A 12,172-nucleotide genomic window follows, 5' to 3' on the forward strand; every position below is an offset into this window, starting at 1 on the left:
TCCCAGCTGCATCTGGGATCTCTCCTAAATGAGTGAAATAGTGGCTCAAGGGAGAGAGAGTACTAGCAGCTCTGATCCCTGGGCAAGGCAAGGGACTACAGAAAGGAAAGTGCTGCTTAGAGAAAGTTTGCCTCCTCCATAGTTTCTATCACAATGATAGATATATTTTCCCATTTTATTTAGAATAGGTTGAGAATCCTATTTTAAAACTCATGCCAAAATCCAAAGAGTAGTTGAGGAAGTATTACATCTGTCTGAAAATAAACCATGCACTGTTAATTTTCATTTCACATACGTTTACTTCTATAGGACAGGAACAATCAGAAACAAGATCTGACCCAGTCAGAACATGATTGGCAGGATACAGGAAGTCAAAAATTCAGCTGAGAGGATGTGATCAACTATTCTGTAATGAAACCCTTGTCAGAAAGTATATGTTCTCTAGTCTATTTTAAAATGGTTACTTCATTTCTTTACATGCTATGACTCATATTCGTCTTCTTGTAAATGCTTGGAATTTGCCATGAAAGTAATGACATTGGGAAATGTTTAAAGAGACTTCAAGGTGAAAGACTATGTGTACCCTGTTATCCAGAGGCGACTAAACCAGGCATGGGATGAGGATGAATGTCATCCACTGGCAGGGCTCTGAGCCCTTCAGGTGTGTCAGGAACACCCACACTGTCCCTGGATGCTGTTATGTGCCTTCAGTCTACTGAGCTGGCTGGAAGATGTGTAAAAATCAACTGATGTGAAGAGACATGGCTCCCTGTTGAGGGTGAATTTCTGAAGAAATTCAGGTGTGTTGTTTATCCCAGCAAGTGCATGGGACATTTATAGTTTTGAAACAGGCTTAGGAGCAGGAATTTTAATTGGGGTTGTAAGAGTTTGACTGGGCCAGCTGAGTGTGTTTAGCTCCTGCCTCCTGGGGCGGGGAGGATTGCACCAGTTCTCGTGTGTCTTTTGGGAGTGAGCTGTGGTCCGATTTAGGTATCTTGTAGTGGAGATCCCTTAGAGCTCATCACCACTGCATGTGCAGAATGGAAACCCTTCCGCTCAGAGATGAGCCAGGTTTCACTCCCGTGTACCCGGGTCAGACGTGCCACAGCAGGGTGTGCCAGTCCTTTCCCTGCTGAAGCAGCAGCAGAAGTGGAGAGGCTCCCCATCACTGGCACTAGCAGGGCCTGCACATCTCTGTGGGACAGGGAGGCAGCCTGGGGGAATGTCCTGTGTGATGGTGGGGAGAGCTGGCGAGGAGGATGTGGGATCAGGTCCTCTAGAGCCAGGCAGGGGGAGCTGGAGCTTGTAGGCTCTCATGATGTCTCTGTCTCACTTTCATCTCATACTAGCCTAGAGATCAGACAGGAGTCAGTGAGATCCAGATGAGATTCATGGAAGGGATTAATTTTATCTCAGGTTCTTGGTTTTTGTGGTTAAAATGACACCCCTCAAATTAGTTGAATAAGTACAGGACAGCTAGGGGGAGACCAAGTATTTGCCATAGCTATACTTGCAAAACTCTGGAGACTTCCTTTCTTGTTGTCTCCTCTGTTGCCTGCCAAACCAGGGGCTGCTCTTTTGGTCTGTTGCAAACAAGAACTCTCAAAAAGGAGCCAAGGTGCCCAGGAAAGCAATGGTGAGCACACAAGTGGCTCAGTGCCTCCAATGTATCTCACAACCCTTCCGGGCTGCTGCCTGTCCTCTTGCTACAGTTCACAGCAGCTGAAGATTGAGTCCCTCAGAACATCCATCTGATTAACATCTATCTGACACAGCACTGACAGATCTTTAGATTGTAATCCATAAAGCAATACATAAAGGAGGTCACATATGCTTACATTTGTGTGTATTTGGTGCCAAGAATTCATCAGTAAACCTGTAGGAGCTCACTTCTAGCACAGAGTCTTAGAATTGTGGAATGGCCTGGGCTGGAAGGGACCTGAAAGACCATTGAATTCCAAACCCCCTGTGGTGGACAGGGGCACCTTTCACTACACCTCATTGGTCAGAGCTCCATCCAGTCTGGCCTTGAACCCTTCCAGGGATGGGGCATCCACAACTTTTCTGGACAACTTGTTCCAGTGCCTCACCATCCTCGTAGTAAAGAATGTTTTCCTAATATCTAATCTAAACCTACTCTTCTTCAGTTTGAAGCCATCTCCACTTGTCCTATCACTACATGCCCTTGTAAAAAACCCCCTCTCCATCCCTATTGCACTTCCTGACTCGCTTTCCCAAGAGGGACTTTTGCACAGAGTCCCCACCGCCGAACATGTGTCTTGATGCAAAGACACGCCGCGGAGGCTGAGCGGGCTGGGAGGCAGCTGCCCAAGCGTCCCTGCCGAGGTGCTGGATCTCCCTCTGCCAGCCTGGCTGCCGAGCTCTCCCCGACGCCTCGGGGCTGCCGGAGCTGCCCGTGGGGGCTGTGGCCGGGGCGGGTCCGGGATGCTCGGCCGGGGGGTCCCGGGAGCCGCTCCCGGCCCGCGGGCTTCGAGCCCCCTCTGGCGGCCCCGCGCCGGTACTCGGGACCGACCCGCCCTCCTCCCGCTCCCACCGACGGGCTGTTCCCTCTGCACATTCCGAGCATCTCTCCTGCAAACATGAAGGTAGATAAGGGGCACTCGAACCAGCCCGGCCCGCGGGCAGGTTACCCAGCACATGCCTCCCCCTCGATGAACTCCTGTTTTTTCAAGGGCTTTGAGATACTTGACACGATTTCCTTGCCACAGAAATACCATCTTTGGCTCAGGAAGTCCATGAACTGCAAATTGCTCGAGGGTAAAAAGACTATTCTGGGAAAATAGAACTCCAGCTTGCCCTGTGCTCCTGCCCTTTCCTGAGCAATTGCTGATGGAGACAGAGATGGGGGCAGGTGTTGGGCTGGGTGGATCCTGCTCCAGCCCTGCTGTGGCTGTTCCATGTCCCTGTGGCAGGGTGGACAGCAGTGCAGACATGCTGTTTAGGAACATCTTTGCAACGGGGTTCTGCAAACAGGTGTTTTTTGCCAAGGTGCATATCTTCAGAGAATCATAGAATGGCCTGGGTTAGAAGGGACCTTAAGGATCATCTAGTTCCAACCTCCCTGCCGTGGGCAGGGACACCTTCCACTAGATTAGATTGCTCAAAGCCATATCCAACCTGGCCTTGGATGCTTCCAGGAATGGGACATCCACAACTTCCCTGGGCAGCCTGTTCCAGGGCCTCACCACCATCACAGTAAAGAATTTCTTCCTAATATCTAACCTAAACCTACCCGCCTTCAGTTTAAAGTCATTCCCCTTTGTCCTATCTCCACACAGTTTTTTTGGGCTGTTAATCCAGCTCTCTGGCTATGCCACAATTCTCCCCATTTTGGGATCCAGTACAACTGTGAGCAGAAATCTGCTGTAATCTGAGCAAAGTGGGGATTCACGTGTAGAGGTGAGAATATCCTAAAGTGGTTTTATTCTTCAGTCTTTCTCTTCAAGCAGACAGATGTGCACTGCAATATCAGTGGCTCAGCTGCTAGTCCTATCCTTACAACTCCTCACAATGCGTTATGCTCCCTATTTTCAAGAACCTGCTTTCTGCTCCTTGCAATAGTGAAGTTCAACCAGGTTTTACTGCACAGACACTTTCTCCAGCACAGTAGGGCCGTGCAGATGAGTTATTCATTGTTAGCAGTGTCAGTGCTTGCCTGTGTGAGTATCCTTGGTGTGTGCCCTGTAGCACACACGGGCAGCTGGATCTATACAGAGTTACTCTGGGAAAGAGTTTGGCTGGGAATGGTTTGCTGTTGTATGACCAATTCAGGTCCTACTCCTGACTGACCATTCTTCTGAGGGCCATCTGATGGTGGCACAACCTCAATCTGGACCTTCCTTCAGAGCTGTCTTGCAGTGACATGAGGAATTGCATGCTCCCAGGAAAAGAAGATGGCAGGTATCTCCAAGGAGGATATCTCCGAGCAGAAGCAGACTCTGTTTTTCCTAGAATGTGCTCACAGCTTAAATATTTGGACTGAAATTTTCCGTATTGTATGGTTCTGACAGAGACATATGGTGGCTTCCTGTAAATCAAAGACATCAACTCCACACAAATGCATAAGGGGATGTGTCCAAGCTGCAGCCTTAATGGAGCCTTTTACTTTTGAGTGCTCAACTTGGCCATCTTAAAACATGTCTTTAAAATATAGTCCCCTCTGGGCCGGGATTTCCCCCCAATAATACTGTATATGTGGTATGGGTTGTATGTCTCTCTTACAATACAGCAGAGAACAGGAAGTTCTGGGACAGGGAAAGTAAAAGTGGAGCCAAGCAGGAGACGGGAATATGGTGTGACTGATGAGTCTACAGCTGGAATATCTGCAATGGCTTATTAAAAAAAACAACAGAAAGCTAATTCTGCTTTCACATCCATTATACTGTGTTACATGAGTTTAAATGAGAGCAGAATCTGACCAAATTCTGCTACAAATCAGCTATATAAAGGCATTAAGTTGAATGCTTAATTGGTGTAAATGGCACATTTCTGCTATTAGTGTTGGACTGCAGACAACCTCAGTCTCAAAGTAATGAACAAAAATTCTCATCATTTAAGAAGAGTGAAAAAGGTCCAAATCTACAGAGGGCACTTCCCAAGATACTTTTGCTTATGTAAACATCTGACTGCACGTAAGAAGAGAGGTTTTATATAGTGTTGGAGTAAAATTTTGGGAAAGAAGGCCACTCTGCCCTTTGGCAACCCTTTTGTGCATTTGGAAACAAACCTCAGTTATATCCAGAGATCCTGGTTTTGAGATGCCTCATCCATTCTGCAACACTGTAAAGGATACAGCAAATCCCTCGCTCAGTCTCGAAATGTTTTTAAAACATTGACCTGTATCAAACCTGGGCAGGTCTCTAGTTCCTACCCTGGGCAACTGGTAGAGGAATCAGTAATGCAAAGAAATCAGTTATTCACCTGAGAGCAGTGTTCAGAGAACATCAGCAGGTAAGATGAATTAGTAGGTGCCATCTAAGCACTTGGGAGAGGATCTGGTCCCCTACAGATAAATGGGCTTTGAGCAGCCAAGGTATTACCAGCTCAGAGGTCACGTTTGCTGTGTTGCAGCAGCTTGGATTAACAGGTAGGACCCAGGATCTGGGCTCCAGCATCAGGGAGCAAGATGCTTCTCTGCCTCAAAGGCTTGTTAGAAAAGGAGCCCTTGTAATCAAGGGCTGTTTTACATCCTCCTTCCCAAGAATATTTGCTTAGATGACCAAAAATAGTTTTGATAGGTTGACTTTGAACTAAATACTCTAAAAGAAAAAAAACAAAGATCACAGCACTTCACCTTTTTCTGTATGTGACATCCATCAAGAAGTTAGGCTTTCAGTGAGAAGCAGCTTTCTGTAACCCCCCAGCAGGATCGGGGATTGGGGAATGCGTTTCCCATCTGTGCCCCACTGAGGGGTAGCCAATGCCACAGAAGGGGCAGGCATTCAAATCTTCCAGTTACTCAGTGCCAGCTCCCCTCCTGGACCAACCCTCTCTCATCAGACTCAGCTGTTGTCTAAAGGATCCACAGAGGAGTCTGTGGATCTGCAGCTGTTGTGGGACAGTTATTTTGGAAGTGGCCTTTGGCAGGGATGTGGCATGTGCCAGCAAGATTTACTAGATAGTTTTACAGTACCCTGACCAATGTTACTGGAGCCAATCTGTTGGCTTGTTGAGCTCTACAACAATGGTTTTGCTGACAGAGCCTGAATTTGGGTTTTGGAGTTTTGGGTTTGGACACATCTTGCCAATGCAGTTATGGCAGCAATATTTAGTTGAGGGGACCTTGGTCTGACAGAGTTTACTAAGGCAGTTACTTTCATCAGCAGTTAGCCTGGAAAAATGAGGAAAAGGCAGCAATGTCCAGAAGGCATCCTGCCAAGAGTCTTCATCTTGCTCCATGCTGAGGGCTGCTGGCAGCCCCGTTGTGTGGAGGCACTTGTTTTCCAGCCAGACCCTCTTTGGACATACTCTTTGGTTGAAATATGGCAGCTGTGCTCCATACCCCCTTCCCTCTTGTAGCATTAGGAGGGCAGTGGTGGAGCAAAGGTACTTAGTGCTGTTGGATTCCAGAGGCTGTGCTTCTCCTCATGACCAGCAGTGCCAACACACTTCATGAGGACATGTAGTCACCTCCAGTCCAGCCTCCTTCCTCCTCTGTGTGTGCAAGACCTTCAGGGTTCATCTGAAATCTCCACATAGCGCCTGTACAAATGTTTCTCTCGGATGCTCAGCATTTCATTTCTGATGTGTTTATGGTGTCTTTTTGTTCAGACAAAAGATAAGTCCCTAAATGCTCCAACCTAAAGCCCCATCTCCTAGGATATGATGGAACCAGCCAGCTCTGGTTGCTGGTAGGATCCAAGCAATAGCCCTTGCTGAAGTGCAGCTGAGCTGCCCCACCCATCCATCTCAGGTTCCTGAGTGCCCTGGGCAGCCTGGGTGCCAGGCAGTCAGCCTGGGTGCCAAGCAGTCTCGGGAAGAGCCCACGGTCCCTGGGTGGATCTGCAGTGTTCATTGCATGTGGGGCCTGTGGCCCAGATGGCTCGTTCAGGAGGGCTACAAGATTTTTCTTTTTTTATTGAGAAGAGCAGAAGAAGAGACTTCATCCCACACTCAGTTTTTGTAAGGAATTCCTCAGAAAAGATGGGAAATTTTGCCTGCATTTCTTTCCACCCCCAAATATTTTGCAGAAGGCACTTTCGTAGTGCAGCCTTACTCATCAACCCAGGCAGGATTACATCACCAAAGAATTATGCCTTAAACTAATTAAACACGTGAAGCTACACTTGAGGAGTCTAGAGCTTGAAAGGTGTCCCCCACGAAGGTGGCAAAATGTTGTTTACTGATTCCCTGAAAAGCACTTAAAAGCTATTCCCGTGGCTGCTAAAAACATTTACAGGGCCAGCGTTACAGAGGGTAAGCAATTAATGGTTTATTAGCTGAAATGGGTGGGACAAGATTCAAAAAGTTCATGTATGCCTGCTCAGAGCTGAAAGAAATCAGCAGAACTGAAAGAAATTGGAAGACAAGTGTCCACTCAATGCCATCCCAAGGCACACCCAGCTGTGAGAGTATCTTCCACCCCTCTAATCCACAATGACTAATGGGTGGGAGGATAATGGAGTCAAAACTCTTTTAAGAGTACTTTACACAAAAGGGGAAATTTCTTAGTATCATTAGGAAAATTAGGATGAAAATAAGTGATGGAAAATTTAGCCTGATTCTTAATAAATTCTGAGCCACTGACATGAAATCATGCCCAGTCTGATTGCCAGGGACAGGAGGCAGAAAGAGGTGTCTGATTGTGGGCATCTTGCAGACTCCTGCCTGTGGTTTATAAAGTGCTGTGGATGACTGAGGGTAGAAAATGCTGTAAGCAGTGTGCTTTGGGGATTAACAGCCCTTAATGACCTCAGAGCTGTTCCAAATACAGGTTTGACCTCAATGTTATCAATAATATTTGGTCAATGCTACTGCCTGCAAAGGGTGACTGTTTATCTGTGTTCTGTTTGACTGAATGTGTATATGACATTGGAAATAAGATCAATAGGGGTTTTTTTTCATTAGTATTTTGCATGCTGAGACTTGAGAGTGTCTGTGTCACTCACAGAGAGTCTCAGGTGACTGCTGGTGAATATTTACTGCTAAAAGCTTGTTCCTGTATTTGAGGTTTTCAATTCTCCCTGTTTTAAACTACTTATATACATATGGTGCTACACTAATAATAATAAAAAATAAACATTTTTTTAAGAGCAAAGTAGACTTGTCATCTTGAATATACGTGGGGGTTTTGCCAGTTCAAATAAGTGCAAAATTGCTCTGTTGACATGAATCATGATGCTGAGCTTTCATGCAGCATATAATCTCACATGCTCTGATGTTAATTAAATTCCAAAGAAGCAGTTTTCTGATCTCTCTACAGGGAGCTTGTTTGCCTTAAAATGAACTACTGTGCTGAGATAGTCTCCACTATACCAGCATTACGTTCACTACATTAACTCAGTAAAGACTTTGGCATAAGACTTGTAGCTGAACTTCAGTAATCCCCTTTGCTTATCTGGAAACCCAGGGCTTCTGCACGGTGGGGTCTTACACTGGTGACTCAGGGTGATATGAACCTTTCTGCTTGTTCCCACACCCCGAGCCGAGCCACAGCATTCCAGTGAGTCACACAGAGAAGTGAGCAGTGTCCACAGTGCTGCCGAGGGACTCTGCAAAGCCTCCCCCAGGCTGACTAAGACTTGCTGCCCTCTGTCCATCAACACCTGATTTCAGCTTGTCCGTGGATCTTTAGCAAGGGGCTGGAAGGGTGTTGTCTGTCTAGAAGCAGCTTCCCCTCCCAGTCCCGAGAGCATTCCCACTTAGCACCGGTTCAGAGAGCAGAGGGAGCAGGGAGAAGTGCTCTGCTGAGTGGGACACCTCAGCTTTGCAGCACCCAGACCCTCCACACGTGCTGCACCCCTGGCTGCTGGGTGAAGCTCTGGGAGAGAGCAGACACTCCCAGTTCCCTGAGGAGGAAGGGGTAACATTTCCCTGTGAGGGGTACGTGCCTGAGTGGGCAGCTCTGCTCCTGCCATGCTGCTGCTGGTTGCTCAGGTTTGAGGAAGGGGAGAGTCAAGTGAAGTCTTTCTACTCAGGCAGTAATTTGGGCATGGGGGAGAGGGGATAAAGTGCTGGTTAGCTCATGAGTGAACAAAGGATGGTCCTGCTGTTTAGTTACCAGGTGAAAGACTCCCATCAAAGGTGTTTTCTGACTGTGACTTCATCCCTGTTAAAAAAATAGAGGAGGAACAGAGGCTAATATCCAAGCCCTGGTTGGTCCTGGGGCATATGAAGGGTGTTTGCCTCTCATAATTGAAGTGATGGGACCACTTGCTTGGCATTGGTGTGAACAATGAATGAAATAGGAAATGTTCCTATTCAGGGTGAGAGTCCTGGACACCTCTGAATCCACTTAGCATTATTTGTGGTGTCAGGATGTTAGTCCTGAGTGCTCTCAAATATTCCCAGAGGCTGCAAGCTCAAGCACTTGACTCAAGCAAAAGCTGAGACTTTTAAAGATGGATAAAAAGAAAGCTAAACCTTATCCCAGGGTATCCAACACACCCTACACAGCCAATTAGTGCATTTCTCTCCCCCTTGTTTGTTTGTTGGGGTTGATACCACCTTTATACACAAACACATATTTTCTTGGGGAGCTTAAACATATTAGTGCATTCTGGAAATACTTTCTAGGGGCATATGCTAGAGAAATAGTTCAAATCCTCTCTGATCCTTGTTAGCATGAAACCTTGAATGGAATGTTTTTAATTCTCATTGTCATGAAGTGCTGCCAGGCTGAGATCTTATTCCTCTATCAGGCAATATTCCCATCACAATCAATGCCAGATGAAAATAAAAGGGAACAATTTAGTCCATTGGAATTTTTTTCCTTTACAGAAAGCACTTGTCATCCTTCAGGTCACTTTGTTTTTCTTCAAAAAAGGAGAAGACATTACACTATTGAACATTTGTCAGTACAGGATGGTGAATCCAGAGGTGTTTCATGGAAGAGGTAACACAGCAGGTCTTTCACAATATAGCAGGTGATTTAATGGAGGGAGAGTTTTACTGATTATTGAAAAAAATCTTTCTGCCCAAACTATGACCTTCAAGGTTTAACCTTTGTAATCCAGAAACATCAGATAAAGTAGGAATTCTAACATAAGTATATTTGCACTGGAATTATTTAACCTTGCAGCTGTGTTCACAAGCTCTCCTTTCACATAGCACCTTCAGAGCACTCACATTTGCCCTAATCAAAGAAATGGAAGTTAGGACAAGTGCGGGTTTGCTGTCCATTACTGTGAATAGGAAATGTGTATTGCAAAAATGTCTCTCAATACAAGTACCAGTAACTCAATTTGGAATAACTTGTGGTTAGTGGGATTTGCTTTTAAGCAACTGAGTTCAAATATGTAATACAGCAATAGTGGGAAATGGTTTAGATTAAGAAAATAATGTAAAAATCATTTTTGGATTTATTTTTATTAAATTTTCTTGTTGTCACAAGCTCAGAGCCTGATGCTGCAAATGGCTGAGAAGCTCCTGGGAATTGCTAAATACTTTGCAGGACCATGCATGGGAGAAAGCTGAGAAGATTTTAAAGCACTTTGGAGGAAAGATGTTTGTATCTGAGACGTAGACGAAAAACTGTGCAGGATAAATTGTGCCAGAATTACCATACTGGGCAGTGAAAGTCTTTTTCAGAACATCAGTGGGACTATGTTGCCTCAGACATGGGGCCCATTTGGCCCAGTACCCTGTTTCATTTTTCCAGCTGCAAATTACTTTCAGTTCAGGGGAGTTATTGAGCCCTGGTGGTTTGTAGACAGTATTAATGGTTGTTCCTCTAAACATTTCTTCATTCTCTTCTTTGATGTGTGGAAAGCCAACATCCTACCTACATGAGAAACCATCCTGTTTTATTTGTTTTGAAGCAGCTTCCTACTTGCTTCATCTGGTGGTGCTCAGTTCTGGTTCCAGACAAGACTACAGACAGCTGATCCCTTACCTGCTCTCTCCAGACCCCCTGGGAGTTTGGACACTGCTGTTATACACTCCCTCAGTCACATCTTTTTTCCGCCCTGTCAAAAGGCACTGCTCAGTCATTCTTTGTCCGACAGCTGTCCATACCTTCAGCCATCCTTTTGCTTTGGAAATTTGCCCAGTTTTTATCTGTGCTACCTGAGAGCAGAGTACCAGAACCACACTGACTCCTCCAGGTATGTGCAAACCAAACATTTGTGCAGCAGTATAGAGCTGTCAGATGGTTTAGTCTCTGTTTCTGACTCATTATTCCCAACCCAGGTTTTCCCTCTTCACCGTGATCTGTTGCTGGGCTGATGTGTTTGTGGGACTGTCACATTGTACCCCCAGATCTTCCTGCTGGGTGGTGATGGTCAGCCCAGGGCTTATCACTGTGTGTGAAGTTAGGAATGTTTATGCATTTTACATCTATCTACTTGGCTTTTATCTGCCATTTCATCGCTAGGCACCCTCAGATCCTTCTACAATTCCAACTTGCCCTTAGTCTCGCTGCTCTGAGCAGCTCCAAGCCATCAGCAAACATTTACCCTCTCTCCAGGTCATTTATGACTGTGTGGAGCAGCAGAGCTCCAGCACACACCCACACATAACTCCATCACTGAACTCCCTCTGCCTTTTACTCCTGCCCTCTGATCCTCTCTATTAACCATTAATTTCTTCCTGTGAAGATTTTCTCTCTTATGCCATAGCTGTTTAATTCCCTTAAAAACCTTTTGAGAGGGAGTTTGTCTTTTCTATTTTCTATTTTTTTTAGAAATTCCTATAATCTCTATCAATTTATATGACACCAGTATCCACTCCCTACAAACCTTTCCCAGCATTGTGCTTCCAGCATGAAGCATCCCATTGCCTGGAACCACTTTGCTCTTCCCTCTGTCTCTTTGACTTCTCCGTGTCCCTGATCCTCTGGTGAGGACACCAAACCTATGGACATTATCTCCAAGCACAGCCTCTCAGGAAGTTCTGCTGCTTTTGATTATTTACGAACATTAGCAGTTTTTAACTCTGGCTTTCAGGTCAATGGGGGGAAAAAAAGAGATTGACTGCAATAAGAGGATTTATAAATCTGCTGTCAAAAACAACACTGAGCCAATGAGGCAGATAACCAGAAAAGTAGCAAGCATGCAGGCTTATTTTTGTCTTAGCCCTGAAAGCTTCTATTCTATAGCAAAGACTTCCATACTTATGAGCATAAAATATCTTCTGATCCAATTTGCTGAGAGTTTGAACTGAAAGAAACAATTGAAACCATGTAGGATTTCTTGCAGTGTGGACATATTACTTATATACAGCTCAGTAGGTCTTGGCTGCACAAGAATGTTTTAATTTTTAATGAAAGATGCCTAGAGATGAAATATTTAACACCTCTTTCTGTAAAGTCCAACTCCCATTACTATCACTACAAACATTGCAAGGGGCAGTGATACTGCTTGTTGCTCCAAGTGTTTTAGAGGGATGGATGAAAAGAAAGGTTTTATTTTTAAAGTTGGATATAGTTTGCAAAGCTCACTAACTTGAACTGAATCCTGCAGTTCTTGCTTATTAAGATCAGTGGGAGTTTCAT

The sequence above is a fragment of the Lepidothrix coronata genome, unplaced genomic scaffold (assembly GCF_001604755.1).
Source record: "Lepidothrix coronata isolate B3197 unplaced genomic scaffold, Lepidothrix_coronata-1.0 Scaffold25, whole genome shotgun sequence".
In the NCBI taxonomy this organism is placed as follows: Eukaryota; Metazoa; Chordata; class Aves; order Passeriformes; family Pipridae; genus Lepidothrix; species Lepidothrix coronata.